Source organism: Callospermophilus lateralis, unplaced genomic scaffold (assembly GCF_048772815.1).
Source record: "Callospermophilus lateralis isolate mCalLat2 unplaced genomic scaffold, mCalLat2.hap1 Scaffold_66, whole genome shotgun sequence".
In the NCBI taxonomy this organism is placed as follows: Eukaryota; Metazoa; Chordata; class Mammalia; order Rodentia; family Sciuridae; genus Callospermophilus; species Callospermophilus lateralis.
In genome coordinates this window covers 8,781,575-8,801,124 of record NW_027514882.1, presented here as the reverse complement: position 1 = coordinate 8,801,124, position 19,550 = coordinate 8,781,575, and the positions used below count along the sequence as shown (strand labels likewise).

Below are 19,550 nucleotides of genomic sequence, written 5' to 3'. Positions count from 1 at the left end.
TTTCTCATTAACGACTTGGTATGAGACAGTAAAAACTATATTTTGATCATTTGTCATCTATTCTAATGTAAAAGGGTTTGAATGGAACAGGGTCTGGAGAGGGGTCTTGTTGCCTTAATTAAAGGACCATTGGATGGGTCTATCAGGGATGGCACACTTCTTTAGGGAACTCTGTTTCAATTTTTAGTGAGATGAAAAAAGTACATATTTTCTCTCTGATTTCTGAGATGTATCCAGTTTAGAGTGGTGGTTCATGAGGAGTATCAAGTACCCACACTAGATCTAGGGTATTGTTAAGCATCCTACAATGTAAGACTAACCTTTTACAACAAAGAATTGTCCTGTTCAAAATGTCACTAGGGCAATGTGAAGAAACTCTTAAAGAAATGACAGTGTTTATTCAATCAATACAGAGCTATAATTTGGGCAGGTCAAGGTTGGGTAAGAGAGTCCCCCTCTCCTCTACTCAGTGTCAGGATAGAGGGCTTACCTGAAATCATTTGAGGCCTCTCTGTTGGAGTTTAATACTAGTTTAATACTGAAACAATCCACAGCTACCTTCTCCTTGTGATCTTATTTTTGTCTTAAGGATGTAGCTAGACTCCAAGGTTGAGATTTCAAAAGAGTAAAAGAAAGAGAAAAAGAGACAAGCCATGTGACCTTTAAGAATGAGCTGCAGAAATTCACATGGGTCTACCAGATTCTTCTTGATTGGGTTAGTCACAAAGCTTTGTGTAGTTCAAGAGGAAGGGAAATAGACCCCACCTGTCAATGGGCATAGCAAGGTTGTGGAAATGTGAGAACAGAAATACTGCTGTAGCCATTTTGTATGTCTTTTTAAAATTTCTTACTGGCATATTATAATGAATTATGATTGTGGGATTAATTTTGTTTCATTCATATATACACATATTTATTTGATCCATATCATTCCTCAGTACCTTCCAGTTCCCCACCCACTCCTTCCACTGATCCACTTGCTTTATTGTACTTGCTGTAGCCGGTTTTGAAAAAACTGACTTCCTATTTAAAATGAGACTAATAGTGTTTACTAGAGTTATTGAAATTTCTAATTATCCATTAAAGAATAACATTGATTAATAACAAGTTTGGACAAGAGTTCAATGTTCCAGTTAATAGTTCTAGCTTTTTGCTAAACAATTAACAATGTTGATGTGGATCTCCTAAAAGTCAAAGGGAAATCAATGGAGGAAAGTGACTAAGGTGTGGGAGGAGGGAGGGCGGGAGGAAGTGCTGGGGAGTGATTTTGGCCAACTTACATTGTTATACTGTGTTCATGTATAAATATGTAACAACAAATCCCATCATTATATACGACTGTAATGCACCAACAAAAAATGTGGGAAAAAACAAATACAGAAGTGTTGGAAATGTTAAAATTGGAGAGAATTTAAAAATACTATTACACAGACAAGATACAGATGCTTAATGACTTAAAATGTGGGTGTGATGAGTAAAGAGATGAGAAATATTGGTGGAAAATGCAAATATCAAGGAAATCCAGATGGAAATTCTAAAAGAGGAAAAATATGAGATTGTGGGGCTGCAGATGTTGCTCAGTGGTGGAGCATAAAGTTAGCATAAGGAAGACCCTGGATTCAGTTGCAAGTACTGAAAATAAGTGGGGAAAAAAGAAGGAGGAGGAGGATGTGGAGGAGTGGGAGGAGGAATGAAAAAAATATATATAAGATCTGAATAGAAAATGTCAAAGGATAGATTTCATAGAATCATAGAATATATCAAATCAAAGAAGAAATGATCATTAAATTTGACTACAGGGTAACAAATAACAATTCAAACATAAGCTCAAAAGCAAAAAAAAAAAAAACCCAAAACAAAACAAAACAAAAAAAAAAACAACACAAAACTCTTTTGGGTGCCTTCAGGAGATAAGGGGAATCAGATGAATCCATAGATCTAAAACTTCGGAAATAATACAGGATCAATGAAAAAGAAAATAGTGTAGTTCTGCACAAAGTCATGGAGACCTGTATTATTGCCCAAGGTACAATTTATTGAAGAAATTACCTTACTCAATTCTGTAAACTCGAGCATCTGGAAGGTCATGATATCACTAAGTAACTGATGATTTGAAAATAAATATGACTTCACTTAACCTCATTAAGACCCTTTCATGTCTTTGAATTCCTCTTAGCATAAATGCCTAAATGATCTCAACTCAGTCTGTCTCTCCAGCCTCATCATGTTATCTGTTTCTCACGTGTGTACCAGGACCTTTGCATGTGCTCTTTGTCATTCCCGATGCATATTTCCCTCTACTCTTCACATGTAGAACTGTTTTTTCTTCAAGTCTTGGCTAAAATGTCATTTTCTCAAGCAATATAGCCTTAACAGTTTAAACGCAGGTCAATATGGAAATATGGCTGTGCTCACACTCTGCAGTCCCCACAAAGAGGATAGCAATATAAATGCAGAAGCCCACAGTGTTCTAAATTCTCCTTCCATTTCACTTACCAAAGTCTCCATTTACACAACTAAGTGTGCAATATTTCCTCCAAAATATATAAACACCATTAAGGCAGGAATCACATTTGTTTTGTTCAGTGTTTTATCCCCAGTACTTATATAGCACAGTATAAAATGGAAAAGGAGGGTCTTGGAATGCATGTGTTTTTCTAAAAAATTAGTCACTTTATCACTTTTGATGGAACACTTCCAGGGGTGGACATCCTACTACTCCTGAAGGAAAGTCATTTTTTTTAACAATTTCATTAAAAATGCCTTCAATTATTGACCTTAAATCTGTGTCCTTCTAATCTTGGTTCTTTGGTTTCCAATTTTCCATAAGAAATAAGTGATTCTTGAGGGTCTTGAGGATCATATAAGATTTTCTTGTTGAATACATTCATTTTCGAAAGATCAGAGTCACTTTCCACAGTGACAAGAGGGATATTACATGCTGATGCTTGCAAAAAAAAAAAAAAAAAAAGCTAAAAAAATAGATAAGTGGGAGGAAAGGATAAAGGCAGAGACGTTTCACACAGAGTAAAAGTAAACTATTGCATTTGTGGTTCTTTAGTCTCAATAAAAGAAAGACTTCATTGAAGTAGCCTTCACATTTTCCTTCTTTTCTGACTGCTCTCCTTTTATCCCATCTTCTCCTAGTATATTTGGATTTTAAATATTTATGACATTTATCATATGACTGAGGATATTGACATCCACTATTCACTATTATTTTTTTTATTTTCTGGAAATATGGCTGTGCTCACACTCTGCAGTCCCCACAGGCATAAACAGAGCATCTTAGAAATAGAAATATATATAGAAATAAGGCTGAACTTGGTGAGTTTAAACTTCTTCTTGGACCCTAAAGAGTTACCACCCAGTGTAACGTAATCTATGAAGGTCTTGCCCTCCCAAATCTTCATTGTTTGCCTCTAAAGCTTGAGGCCTTAATATCTGGGGTGGACGCTATATACCGTCTCTTTTATTATGCTGCTCCCATCTTTTCATTAAAAGTGCTATGGTTCCAGTGACTCATAAAATGGAGAAAAGACTCCACAGGAATGAGGATTTACAGTCACTTATCCCTACCATTAGCCTCCTCACATACGGCTGCTTTATCCTGTTTACTTGATCACTGTTATTCTACTATATTTCAGTAAAACTATCATATATATTTCCATTTTTTATGACCTTAAAAGCAAAACATCAATCATATAAAGTTTCAGGAATGTACAGGATTATGAAGAATAGAATCATAATCACACTTCTCTTATGAAACAAGAAACATTATTTTAATGTCATTATGTTTATGTTATTCTACTATATTTCAGTAAAACTATCATATATATATATATATATATATATATATATATATAATATATATGATATATATCTTAAAACATGCATTCAAGTTAATTACAAAGACTTCTAATCTCAGAATTACATTGAATTGCGAGTTCTTTGCATTGAAAATAATTTTAAGGACTGTGTTTTCCTGGTAGTAGCACTGTATGAACAAGCAATAAAACATCTTGATAGTCTCAGTAATCCATCCATTCTGTGAAATTGTCTAGAAACTAAGAGTTCACTTCTTATGGGATAACAAATTCTATCTTTACACCTTACTGAGCATTACAAATACCCTTGTTTATTTTACACTAAAATTTTACAGTTGGTTAGTGCTAACTCATAGGATTAGGTCTATTTACTCTCTTCAACCATTCTGTATTAATTTGAAGATTATAATCACACTCTATTTAATTTTGTACATCTAAGCAAAGCCTTCTTGTATTTTTTCTTGCACCTTGATGTCAAAACCCCACAAAATCTTATATATAAAGTACTTTTCCACTTTTATACATATTTGCATCAGTTTTAAAAATATTTTTGAGTTCTGGGGTAAAAATGAAATAGAACATTTACCTCCTACCACAATCAACCGTCACCATGCAAATCCAACAACAGTAGGACCATACAAAAAAAATCTGTCATTACTCTTCAAGGCACTCAGCTTTAACCATGTTTTTACTCCACAAAAATATATTACTTTTAATCAATTCTGTGATTTCATATATATATTTCCATTTTTTATGACCTTAAAAGCAAAACATCTATCATATAAAGTTTCAGGAGTGTACAGGATTATGAAGAATAGAATCATAATCACACTTCTCTTATGAAACAAGAAGCATTATTTTAATGTCATTATGTTTATGCCTGTTTTTAAAATTTGTTTTAATACACTCATATACATTTCAATATAGTTAACATCATGCTATTTTTCTAGGTTTTTAGTTTAAGAATATTTTCAATGAATACACAATCCATACTATAGACATGCTCTAATTTACTGAAACAATCTCTTATTGTCAAAACAATTTCGTATTGGCCATACTACCCAAAGCACTATACAGATTCTATGTGATTCCAATTAAAATTCCAAGGTCATTCCTTATAGAAATAGAAAAAGTAATCATGAAATTCACTTGAGAAAAATGAGAGACCCAGAATAGATACAGCAATCCTTAGTAAGAAGAGTAAAGCAGGAGACACCACCATATCAGACCTAAACTTTCATACAAAGCTATAGTAATGAAAACATCATGGTATTGACACCAAAAATAGACATGTAGACCAATGGTACAGAATAGAAAACACAGAGACAACCCAGATAAATACAGTTATCTCATAGTAGACAAAGGCACCACTAAAAACAAACAGTGGAGAAAAGATAATCTCTTCAACAATAGTGCAGGAATTCCATATGCAGCAAAATAAAAATATTCTTGGACATTTTCTTAATGTTCACAAATGTCCCTTATATTGATGTGATGAACTCAGTTGAAAATTGTGCTTAAATTTGCTCGCTTCATGAATTAGTTTCTTTTGTGCATGCTGGCTTAAAAGGATGGATGTTTTAAAGTTCTTAAAATATCTGTAATCCCAGTGCCTCAGGAGGCTGAGATAAGATGTTCATAAGTTCAAAGCCAGCTTCAGCAATTTAGGAAGACCCTGTCTCTAAATAAAATATAAAAAGGGCTGGGGATGTGAGATATATATATATATATATATATATATATTTGCAGAAAACTGAATGTCAAATATATTACAGTTTTTCTCCGGATTACTTTTACTTTTTATGACCATGTATTTGGTTGCTTTGTATATGTTACCTTTAGCATTAAAACACAAAACTTTATCGTGAAGCTTTACTTGCATGTATACTTTTAAATAGGCTTCCTAATATGCATTTCTTATAATATAGATATAATTTATTGTGAATGATGCTGGGGGTACAACACAACTCCAACTGGCACAGAGCTACTTGAAACTTTCCACAGGAGAAACAGACAGCCTATCTCATAGACACTGACATTAGTGTGGGACCAAATGCTCCTTTCCTTCACGAATCAAAGAAATTTGCATTTATGTGAATTATTGTCGCTTTATAAAAAATATAAGATTGGAGAATAACTCTTTATTTGTCAACATCTGAACATTTCCAGGTGTAAGTGTTTTAAAGCCTTTGGTATCACTGACTGCTCCAGATGCCTGAATTTGTATATATGTAAAAACATAAATAGGCACATACAATTTAGATATATTAATAAAGGCCAAATAATTCATAAAAGCAATTACAAATAAAAGTTTTTAAAAGATGCACATTAGGCAATTTGAGTTCTTCTCAGTTGTACTCATGAACAAAAACCACTTTTTTTTCTTTGCTTGTCTTTCAGTGCTTCCTTCCCCAAAAGGAAGCTATTAAAATGTATTGATTTGTGTAAAATCATCAGCTATGATTTAGTCATGCAATGCTGATACTACCCAGAAGTGGCAGCTGGGAGGCTTCTGGTTAGATAAAGAAAAAATAAAAATTATATGTATTACTGTCACCAAAACATCATTTATCTAATATCATAGAGGAAATTTGGAATTTTACTTTATTGTTGATCGGGTACTTTCTTCATCTTATAATACTTTAATTCATCCTAAATATAGTAAGCAGTATTAGTTTCATAACAATAAAAATTCTCTATATTTTTTCACAGATTGCTTTAGAATATATAAATGATTCCACCGACTATAGATTGACATTATGCTTTCATGTTCTAAAAAAAATAAATATGGAAACAGAAGTTGACTAGAAACATCCAAATTGCATTAATACCAATTTCAAGTAAGTTTCTTTGATTTGACTGTAAATAAGATAAATTTGTCAAAAATTAATAGGTCATTGAGAAATAAGTTAACTTCACAGATTTTATAGATTACAAAAATACAGAATAATACCTTTATTAGAGCTAAACATTTGTATTTAAATACATTAATTTGTCTTATTTTCATGAAAGAAGTCAACTTATTTCAGGTTTGCTAATAATTCCAAGGCTAGAATGAACCAGTTCCCAGTTGTCCTATTTTGGTATTGAAATCTTAAGCTTTTTGAAAAAAAGCAGGCCTGACTTCCTTTTTATGCATCTTCTAGACACAACATGATGTCACAGTCACTGCCGATTCACCTTTCAGGCCTATAATGCCTGATCAGCAAGCTATCCAAAAAACTCTGCATCAGAAATCCTTGGGAGGAATCACTTGAGCAGTGAAGGCACAGAAACTCAGTTTGTGAAGATGCTGGTGCTCATGAAGCAGAGATTTATTGTATTTTAAGTTAGAGCTGCACTAGCACAACTCTGATGTATATTAATCCTAATACCTGTTTTAATCCTTTTCTACTATGGTTGAGTAAAGTGTTGGGGTTGTGATGTATCTGTCTTGTTTTGTTAGAAGTTCCACATCTCTAACCTTGGTCACAATACAAGGTCCATTTCAATGTTTTGAACATATTTTCATAGTGGTATTGATATTATTTCATTCCATTTGAGCCAGATAGGTTTCATGGAGCAGACCTTCCCAACTGTTGTACCCATGCATAATAGGTCACAGGCCTGTGAGATAATGATATCCTCTGTTCTCAGGGTGCCCTGGTGAGGCCTGGGGGAAATGAGAACTCCCATAACTATCAACAGCCAGGAGAAGCCTTAACAATTTATTCTAACTTGCCACAAATGTTATTTTGAAGTGCTATATTATGAGAAAAGCCAGAAAGCAAGGCTATCAAGTACAGAAAAGGTTTGTCTCATTTTGCAATGAATACAGATTGGCATATATTTCCTAGTTATCTCTCAAAGATGAAGTGAGTAGTTGCCATTTGAAAGATGTACCCTTAGGCTAAAAATATTTTAAACTTGTGAGGATTACTATAGTATGTGATTTGCCTTGATAAAATAAATAAAGAGCTGAAGGGAGTTATAATGATATTAAAGTAAATTCTGACTGAAACTTTCAATAAAATATCACAAATCACACACACACACACACACACACACACACACACACACACGTGCACATGTGCATACACGTTTCCATACAGAGCTGATCTGACTCAGTTCCAAACTGAAAATTTCATTCCTGAATGAATCCAAGGCCTTTCTCTTTTCTATTTAGTAAACTGCTAGAAGTTTTTTCAAATTTATTATTTTTCACATTTTTGTTACCAGGATTAACAATTGATTCTATTTTTCATGCCTTTTGTTCATGTAGAAACAGTTTTTATCACTGAATAGGTTATTGAATATATGCTGGCTACTATACAGATATGGTGAGTAGTAAGTCTCTAGCTATATTAAAATTATTTCTTTCTGCATATTATTCTGGTGGGGTGAAATTCAAAACTATGCTTCAACAAATGAAATGTGTCAGGTTCTTCAGACATGCTAAAAATTCAAATGTTAAATTTTCCAATGTAAAACATCTTCTCTAAATATACTTTATCTAAATGTAATAATTTTCTTTACAAACAGGAGAAATAAGAAATACTATATTATTACCTGGAGATTCAAACATTGAATCAATGGGAAAAGCTGTATTTATTGAAAAAATTTAGAAATTATTTATTACATTTACTATCAAATCCACTAATAGGATAATCATGGAGTTAAACAAAAGAATATTCCGTATGCCAACCTATTTATATCCTGACTAAACTCTGCTCATGCTCTAACCTTCTCTGTCTGCAGACTTGTTTTTTGTGAAAAATAAGAGGTCAAATTACCTCTTATTTTGTTATATCTTTGCCCAGACAGGAGGTGGTACCCTGATTCAACAACTAGGCTGTTTGGAGCCACAATCCCTTTAACGCCATTGCTTTAGGCACAACACAAAAGGCAGTTTTAACTAATCTTATTATTCACAGAAGAAGAACCATCTATGTAGGTTACATTGACATCACTAAGAAATGTGAACCTCCTTCTTTCATAAATGTGGATAAATAAGTGTCAAAGGTTTTCCCATTATATTTTATGGGATGCAGGTTTCAAAATGCTAGTCATCATCATAATAGTAATAATTAAGTTTGTACCTTAGTAGTGGATGTTAAGTAAGATGTCATGCATAAATCAAATCTTAATAGTTAGTTTTTTCCCTTAGATTTTGATTTGAGAATAGATTTGTGATCTGATTTATGTTTAATTGTCAATAGCTCTTTGCTGTTTAGGGGTTCTCCACCATCATGTATACTGCCAACCTACCAAGTTAAAGTATTAATGATTTGCCAAATATTGTTATGCTTAAAACCAATCAAAAACTTCTTAAAATTATGTCTTACCCTCAGAAAAGAAAAACCCTGTTTTATAAATGTAGCATTCTTTTTCAGTTACTTTAATAAACAAGACACAGGAGCATATGTGTGTTCAAAGGCAGAGTCCCTCACCCCTAATAGTAAAAAGAGATACTATCCATTATTTAGTCAACAAATTAGGAAATAATTAAGCATTAATAAAAATGGCTGGTTTTTCAAGTAACTTCTAATGTATGTATTACTATGCTAATTTCCCAAATAAGATAAGAGGCTTAAGATAACCCCAAGTGATTCAATCATAGCATACCCAAAGGTGAAATGCGGGTATATTTTGATGCAAAGCTTATAGTCCTTTTTTCATACCATGTTTAGTCAATTACCTACTTTGTATCATTTTTGGAGCCAAAAGAAAATCTATCTTGCTGAGGCTCCTGTGTCATTTGTGAAAGTTTCCAAAAACACAACTCCATCCTCCTTTTTTTCTGTCCCTGCTGCTCATCACAAAATGAATGCGGGTTTTGCCAAACAGATTGTGTTGCTGGCAGGACTAAAAGCATGAACAGTTCTTTGCCTTGAAAAAGATCACTGATTCTTATGAATTAAATACATTTTGATACGTTCTCCTTACCCATCATCTCAGTGCCTTACAGCCATTACATCTTTTTTTTTTTTCTTGTTAAAGTTAGAGCAGGGATGGACCAGTCCTTCATGTCACATACTGAAATGAGTCAGTGTTGACTGATCCAGTTCATCCACATTCCAGGCAGGGATCCCCAAACCTACTACTATTAATCTGAAAGTGTTTTTCAAATAAATGTCATTGAAGCAGGAGAAAAGGACTGCACCAAGAGAAGCAGCTTCCCCTCCTTTCCTTTCTTAATTTTGGATATACAGTACTTAATTAAAATCTATTCTGTCCTAGTCATTTTGCTGAGTGCTAAGGGTCATGAGTACAAAGAAGAATGAAGAAAGGTCAGAGCTGAAGTAGAGAAAGGCCTGTGCAAGCCAGAATCAGACGTTATTTTCAGTTCCTACACCTGTCTTTAAGTACAGTAACATTGGGTATAGGGCTTCAACATATGACTTATGGGGAACACAACCCAGTCCATAACAATGCCCATTGATCAACAGCAATAACATGCAATAGAGAGAAGTTAAAGTCAAATGCCATAGGCATACTAGGTAGTCAGAGGTTCAAATCCAAAGCCTGCCACTTCCCAATTGTGTTAACATTGGTGAGTTTTCTTAACCTTAGTGCTTCCTTCCTTTGTGGATGTAACAAGGACAATAAGTATCCTTTCTCCTATGGCTATCATCAAGTTTTTAAATCTAATTAGAAGGTAAATTGAAATGAGAAGCTACTATTAGTTGTAGATAAATAGTTTCAAAGATGTTGTTACTCTTCTTTCTACGGTAGGCATAGTATTTTAAAAATTGTGAGAATCAAATGTAAGAGAAAAGACAGGAAATTAAATGCTTACACTATTTTTTCTTAATGAATTTATTTCTTAATGAATTTATTTTATATAAAAATAGTTGTGAGGCTAGGCCTACACAGATAAAGATGCTTTAGATTTCAGAATGTGTAGCTTAATTCATTCTTTTAAACAAATCTTTACTGAGCATTTATTATGTGTCAGAAATTGTGTCAGGCATTTTGGAGACAGCAGTGAGCAGAAATCACTATTCTTGGGGAATTTATATTCTAGAATTGAAATGTCACCTCCACTTCTGGAATTGGGCAAAATAAGGTCGATCAAATAAGGAAAATAAATTAATTAAAATAAATTTACAACATAATACAAGTTGGCATTAAATTGTGATCATGTGGTGAAAAGATAGATAATACTAGCTCTGGGGCTGTAGGACTGGCTTCCACAAGTGCCACTCCATCCCTGAAATACAGGTTTGAGACCTTGCCATACCTCACCATAGCCCAAGCAGACTTTCTGCCCCGCCCTGCTCCGCTGCGCGTGTGGTGCAGGAGGAAGCGCTGGCCTTAGGGTCCCTCAGGGCTGCGCTGCCACCTCCAGCCTCTGACATCCTGCGCCAGGTGCACAGCCACGCAGCATACCCGGTAGCCAAGAGCAGGCCGGGGAGCCCGACCTGCAGGTCCCGGATCCTGCTGTCCTGGTCGCCTGAGTGCAAGTGACTCTGGCTTCAGCTGGTGTCTGCAAGCTCACGTCACCTGTTTGATATCCTCCCACCAAATCAGGGAGCAGCGCTCGCCAGGAGCCCCAAGCGTCACCGGCTCCCACAGATTAGAACTCGCCTCTGATAGTTCCTCCCTTCATTCCACTTAAAGCTCCCACTGGCTTTAAGAAACAGTTAAGTGTGAGCTCAGTTTCTTCAGCGCTTTCTTCCACTGCAAGATGGTAAGTGAGGAACTGGCATTTGCTAGTCCTCTGGCAAAATCTGGGGCTCTGAAAGCTAATAAACTTTGCACTGAGAATTTATTCCATTTTGGAACAAGCTTTCTTTGCTATCTACCAATTAAAATAGATCCTCTCCTGTCTCCTTTTCATTATCATCTGTCTTCTCTCTCTTCCTCCCTTCCTTTCCCACTGCCTTTAACCCTGTTATTTTCATTCTTCATATTTCCCCCAAATTTCACCTATTCACCTGCACTTACTATTCATTCTTCCTCTTCTTCCAGATTATGCACATATTTGCAAACACTTGGAGTTGAACTACTGTAAGAGTATTTGGTGTTTGTTTTCTTCTCAGGTGTCAATTGCCTAATAGTTTAACTCAGATTCCAATAATAACCTCAAGGAAGGACTCTGTAAACATGCTTTTAAAATGAAAACAAGAAAAATAGCTCTTGATGAACTTTTGGCTTAATTTCTTTGGTCTGCACTCCCCAAGCTGCACTTGCTTCTGAACTGTGTTTTTTTTTTTCTTTTCCAAGACATAACTCACTGGGAAAATTAACAAAGTGTGACTTAATTGACTCATTTTCCCCTCTTCTGTTTATGTTATGACCAAGAAAGTACTCAAGCCAACAAAAGATTTATAGCAGTCAAACAGAGTTTATCTAAACCTAGGCTCTGCTGGAATAAATAGCTTTTACCTGATTAAACATTGATAATTAGGAATGGACTGTTGTACAAATTAACCTAGGAAGGCTGCGTACTTGTCCTTGTTTGGATATTTGGAAAGAGTGTATGTTTGAGGTTTGAGAAGTGGCAGGCAGGAAGGTACTCCCTGGTTCAGAACACAGTGAGAACACATGTCAGGCAGTTAGTGGTGGCAGGATAACTTTGCAAGGACATTGAGCCCTAGTGATGGAGATATCTAGAGCTTGCAGTCTTTGCTTATTTCTTTCAGCTTTTAGATGTTTACTTGGAGTGATGTTACGCTCCTCTGACTGGAGCTGGGGCAAAGTTTATTTAATTACCTACAAGGAACAAAGTTTATTTAATTATCTATAGAACAGAAATAGAGAGAACATATATATACATATGCACTTATGTCTATAGATACATTGTGTCTATATGTATGTATATTATACAAATATGTATATGTATGTACATAACTATATGTATGTGTATGTATATATATGCATATGCACGTATATGCTATATATATACATATATATATATATATATATATATATATATATATTTGCATATACATTATTCACAGCATGTGTTTGTGTGTATCTCTATTCAGATTCCCATAAGATCCAACAGAATGTTAGTTTGGAGAAGAGGAAGGGAAGCATAAGACAATTATTGATTCAGAAGTTAGTCTATAAGATGCCATATTCTGCTTTTTCATCCTTTTTAATGGGTTCTTTGTCTTCCAAGGTGATTAGAAATAGAAATATAATTAAGATAGTTCTGGCTGGCTTATTAGGTGAGCTAGGCATTACAAAGGAAAATATAAATATGATTCATCTAATAGTAGTCTATTCTTTGTTCAAGGACCTGTGGAAATGTTAGGAAAGTCATAGGAGCCGATTCCTTTTTAGTTATTATAATTAAACCACTCAAAGTTTAATCTGGATCTAAATTTAACACATTCACTGTTTGTTGATTAACTGCATGTAATTTCTGTGTGTTTCTCCCTCCCTTCTCTCTCTCCACATCTCCATCGCCCAATCTCCTGGGACACCCCCCTCCACCCCAACTCCTTATACTGAATTTCACAGAACACTATTCTGCCTTGCCAAGACCAGTATTTTTCAGGAGACCAGAGTTATAATTGCCCGTATTCCACTACACCGTCAGAAACTAGTGTTGATGTTTCCACAGAGACTTGGGTCTCTTTCTGGGCTGCTGGTCTCCTGGACAACAGTGAGCCCCAACAAGCACCACAGGCACAGGGTAAGTTCTGCTCTTCTGCTTTAGTGGTAGACCTGGAGCCCTTTTCAAGCAATGTGGCTGCAAAGTATCATGGTCTGGGACTCTGGAAAAAGGGATATTATAAAAAAATTAAGTTAGTCCAAAGAGTCTTGAATTTTACAACCTTAACTAACTTCTGCTATTTTTATACTTGCCAAATAGTGAAAATGGGATTCTTCCTCTTTCTTGCTGGACAACACATGTTTCTCCCTCTAATGTATAGTATTTGGAGATTCCCAACTCACTGAAAGAACCTTTCTGGGTCATATTTTATAAACAACATCCTAGTAGAATGTTTTTGGAGTCAAGATACGAGTTACAACATTTCTTTTGAAATTCAGGAAAGTTTCCCAAGTATGATAAAGAAACAAGAATGAATAACTTCATCTTTTGTTTCATAGAGGAGATTCTATAGACAATGCCTTGTAAGTAGAAACAATTATTCTCTTACACACACACACACACACACACACACACACAAACACTCACATAGGATTTCAAAGTGGGAGGGAAGTATAACATTGATGGAAAAGTATGAATGGTATTAATCTTAACTTGAAGGTTAGTGAACATTTTTATAAAATTAAATGAATTTCTGTATAAATATCAAGTTTCTCTAAAAAGTTTCAGATATCTTAGAATTAAATACCTATACTATAGTTTGCCATATGCTCCTTTGGTGGACACAGAGGTTAAAGAAAGGCACACAAAAATGAAAACCTAAAAATGTTGAAGCACACTTACATATCATGGATAAAGTTGTTCAGTTTTACTTTTTCACTATAAGCAACAGCAAAGACAAAATGCCCAAAATCTGAACCCAAACTGCATACAAAATTGGATTCCTGTTTTCTTACTCACTACTCTATTTTAGTAAAAAATACTTCAGTAACAGCAGTTTAAGAAGAACAGGGAAAGAGTCAGAATGGTATTAATGAGACAGAATAAAGTAAAAAAAAACAATTAAGCATGCCCAAATGCTTTTGATTAACAGGCATAGCTTCCTGTCAAATATGAAAAAAAAATTCTTTGTAAAAGCATAAAAAATATACAGATGAAAACAGTTGAAACGGAGAAGGTAGAATTTTGCAATTTTTTATCATGGTCTTCAGAGAAAAAAGGTGCAAATTATTTAAAATAGACATTGCTACTAAATCAAATTCTGAATTCTATCCATTAGATTTAACAGGTAGGCAGACAGAAAAGGAAATAATAGCATCAAAAAATGTTATTAGATTATCAAGCCAAACACTATATTATTAATGTTGAAGCTTAGGAAAATAAAATAAAAATTATAAAAAGATAGTGAGATTGCAATATTATGCCTATTGGAAGGGAAAGGTTAATAAACATTTAAATGAATTAATAATGCAGCTGAGAGAGTCTTTATTAATTTAACCAACAAGAATATACATACAAAGGGAAGAATGTGACCACTTAGTTCCAAAAAGAAAAAAAAATCCCACCTCTTTAACCACTTTGGCATAGGTTGTATAAATATTTGTCTGTAACAACTTGCATCCTTCTTCTGAAAGCTTTAAATATTTTGTTCTAGTGTGAGGAAGTAACAGCTTTTTTTTTAGAAATGTAATTGAACCTATTGCACTTTGGGAATGGTTTGGTGAGTTCATTGCACATAAGTCAAAAGTGTGTTTTCTATGCTACCCATTTTGTATTTTCTCATAGATTCATCTTCTAATTTGAGTTTTCCTATTCTGGACTCATGTTCCTGGGAAGAAGCTCAGATTTCCTCACAGCTCTACAGAAATAAACAGGTATGTGTGGATAGTCAGAACATTGAGACTGGCCATGCATCCTGCAGTCCATTCTCCACTTGCATCCTCCCTTAAGTTCATGCTGCTACTTTTTCCTCTTAAAATTCACAATAACTCACTTTAGAACAAAAATGAGCATATGTCGAGAGAGGGAGAGAGAGAGAGAGAGAGAGAGAGAGAGAGAGAGAGAGAGGAGTTAGATGAACAATCACTCTCTCCCTCCCTCCTTCTTTATTTTCCTCTCACTCTCTCTCTCTTTCTGTCTCAACCCCCCCCACCATACACACACACTCATATACACAAATAACACTTGAGGAAGACATGAAGTCAGGCTCTGACTATATCACATTTTAGCTGTGTGACCTATCACATCCACCTTTTCCTCATCCATGAAATTTGAATATTTATGTGGCATATCTCAGAGGGCTAATGGAAAGACCAAATGGAATCATGTCAGTATTTTAAAATGATAAACATGGATAATTGCCTGGAGAATTAATGATAATGACAAAGGTTTTTTATCCAGATATTGTTTCATTTTCCATATTTTGTTCTTATTTGTTCACCAAAAGTAATATGATCTACTGAACAAACAGGCAGATCAATCTGAATGTGGCACAAGTCAACCATCTTTTCTTTCTTTCTCTTTCTTTCTTTCTTTCTTTCTTTAATGTGGAAGGAAGGAGTCCAGGTAAACATTTCTAAACACTTTTTTTCTATATTTAAACAGTTGAATGCTGCTCATTTTCCTTTACACCTACCTGACTCCCTTGTGGTTAAAATTTTAAAAGTCATATAATACGCTCAAATACTTTGTAATGAATGAAAAATTCAGAGCACAAAACTGAACAATCAGGTGGTAGGGGTTGTTGATTTCAGTCTCAGAGGATGAGGACTCTCTGATATTGTGTTCATAAAAGAAACAGAATAATAATCAAGTTTAAGAAGGCTGAGGCACAGTGGCATTATTATAATGTTACAAAGTCAATTCAGTGGAGCAACCTTCACCATTGGCTGCTTTTTGCAGCTCCAAGATACTCTGGTTCAGAAGGAAGAAGAACTTGCTAGGCTACATGAAGAGAATAATCATCTCAGACAATACCTGAATTCTACTTTGGTTAAATGTCTTAAAGAAAAGGCCAAGGTGTGTAATAATCTTTTTTATAAGGTCAGGGCAGTGATTTAAGAAAGGAAACCATTAATGTAAAATTTCTTATTTAAAAGCAAGAAGTGTACTCAACAACAGGTCATGGGATATGTGAGTAGAATGGATAACATTTCTTAAGGAAGTACATGACTTTCACTAGAACTTTTATGTATCATTTATTAGAAGTATCTAGATTGCAGATTCTATCCAGACATTATTACAAAAGGAGTTTCTTATATATCAAAAGCTAGGGATTGCTGAGGGAACAGGTTGATCAAACAGAGAGTTAGGTGGAAATCAGAGATTTAAAAACTAAGTTGTTTTAATTATCTTCTTAATGTCGAAATTAAAGATTTAAAAACTCAGTTGTTTTAATTATCTGCTGGCTTTAGCAAAATCATTCTCAATAAGAAATTTGGTTACCTGTAGCTACAAAAACTAAAAATCTGTGAAAAATCTCCCTCAATCTAAGATGCTGTGATGATAACTGGAGCCTAGTATCTTGAACAGCAATTCAGTATATACAGTTACATTATTTTTTATTTACATTTTTCTTACACATTTAAATGAGCTATTTCTAACTCAAAGATAGCTTGCCTATAGTCTCTTTGTGTTCTTTTTTCTTTAGTTTTGTGTTTTTCCTAGTATGTGTTTGCTTCTATGACCAATTTTTAGTTTACTCTTAGAGAAACTATTATTTGATATTATGTACTCTAAATTGATTATGTGTCTGCTGCTTTTACTGAATCTAACAGTTCAGAGAAGAAAAGATACTAGATTCGACTACTTTACTGTATAGTAAGCTTTCATAAATAAAGGGCTAGCCTTGGCTTCTAACTCTAGCCACCATTCCTTGAAAAAGACATTATTAAATTATTAAATGACATTAATTAGCTTTACCTTTCTTGACCTCAGTTCTCCAAGATTTAAAATAACGACTTTTTTCAAGGGATTGCTTTGAAAGTTAATGAAATAACATAAGGAATGTTGTATAGTGTTTAAACAAGAGTTCTGTCTATATTCAGATAACAAGAGTTCTGTCTATATTCAGATAACTTAGGTTTAATTCTAGGCTAAGGGATACTTAGCAAGTCACAAATATGTCTGTGCCTTAGTTTCCTCATTAATGGAGATTTTAACAGTATCTATATCCAAAGAAATAGTGCATGTGATGAACTATTCATAAATTATATCAAATGATAATTTGTTTATTTTATCAGTGATAATTCAATAAACAATTGCTTTTATTGTCATCATTGTAAAAATTATTACTTCCCTGATTTGAAGTCCTCAAGACATGATCTGCTTTTTTCAAGTTTCAAACTGAGAGTAAGAAATGAATTCAGGTTCCTAAGAAATAAGATGTTATCATGGATTTTACTTTAGTAACAGGCAGTAATCTAATCTGTTTTACTTGTATGTGAAAAAATATTAGAAATTTAACCTATTTTTCTAAAGAATGAGGGTAACTAGTAGATACTTAAAGAAAGTATAATTTTCAAATGTCACTTCTTCAGAAATTGTTGTCATCAGATGAGTTCTCCAAAGTATGTGGAAAATTCAGAAAGGGGAAGAGGAAACACAAAGATCAGGGATACTCTCCTGCTGAGATCCCCCATCCTAAAAATGTCAAGAGAAACTTCTCTTGTGAGTTTGCTAACTGTGAAAACCCACCTGAGCCCCATGTTGATCTTTGGGTGCTACAAACACTTAGATTGAAAGACCTCAACCCCATTGATGACACCTCATCCAGCTAACTACAGTGCCCTCTCCTCTCATCCCAGAAGAGTGACTAGCACATACTCCCATTTTCCGAGTGATGCCATTGATTATGAAAATGTCCCCAGAAAGGATGTGCCAATCAACTATGGAGGTAAAAGAACAACCCCCTTGCACAGCACTGCCAGCCATGGGGAAGACTTCCACTACTTTTCTCAACTTTCAAATTCCTCAACAGAGGTGCAAACACTTCCTTATCATCCAGCTGATGTGTCACCCAACAAGAGAGAGATGACATTTTACACATCCCTGAGTCCTCACTGTAATGTCAAAACTCATTCTTTCCACCAGGAACAAGCCTTTGTGTGTAGAGATGAAGAAGGAGGCTGGTAGTTTACCTGGGTCCCTAAACAGCCTTAGAGACCCCTCTTGTATCACAGAGCACTGCCAGGAACTCTGTTTACAAAGATCTCTCTTGCTCTTGAACCTGACTATGTGGAGCATAGAAGCTATTGCCCAGACAATCTTTAGCCACTTTAAATGTTACTCTCAACTACCACTTAAATTTGTAGGGGATAGCTCCCACGAATCCATATGAGAGGCATATGCTCTTCTTCCACCTGAACTTGACTAGTTTGCACATCAATGTCTGCTATCAACTTCTTCTCTTTGCCCTGTAGTTGAAAAGGTGTTTTCCAATCTTTTGTAGATTTCTTCAAGACCAAGATATACTTTGCTTATCATGACCTGTTTAACACCTTTTGTTCTCTTATCAAGAAGTTTAAATATGTATGGTCTTTATTTCTCTCCCTCTTCTACATTTCTTTATTTCTGAAAACTGTCTTTAGAATGAGCCCTATTTTTGTTTCAAGTACTTCCTCCTGGTTGTTTAAATTGCTAGAGTTAGGGTAAAATCAAGTGTCTGCCCATCACCACTGCTGAAGAAGTATTGTAGATATAAGTAACAGTATGTCCAGGGCAGCTCAAAGAGTCAAGTGTTGCAGGGTGGCTTTAGCAAAACATCTCTAAGACAGCTGCAACTCCACTGATAAGCAATACCACTGAAAAATGACAAAAGTTAAAAAGAATTATTACTTCAGAATGTCCCAATACCTGCTTCCATTGGTATCTGGCCATTGTTTCTTTAACTGACATGGCTCAAAATTGATATTTTTGAGGAACTGTTACACAACAAATCATCATCTTAAACTGCACAGATGCTGGCAAACTGATCACTAGCCCAGCTCTGACAATGACATACTCATTCCTTCTGTCAGTCATGTTTCATGCAATTCACCTAAAATATCTACAGAATACCTCATGCTCACTTTGTAACAGGCATTGTAATTCAGGATGGTGATAAAATGTGAGCAGTTTGGGCCCTGTGCCCACATTCATGAGACCTAGAGCCATTCATCTGCTGTCATCCCTGAGAA

General features: G+C 34.7%; 1 pseudogene; it reads left to right on the top strand.

Annotated features, from left to right (window-relative positions):
* Positions 1–9,442: 9,442 nt before the first annotated feature.
* On the top strand, positions 9,443–18,534 carry LOC143389842 (geminin coiled-coil domain-containing protein 1-like; annotated as a pseudogene).
* The last annotated feature ends 1,016 nt before the right edge of the window (positions 18,535–19,550 follow it).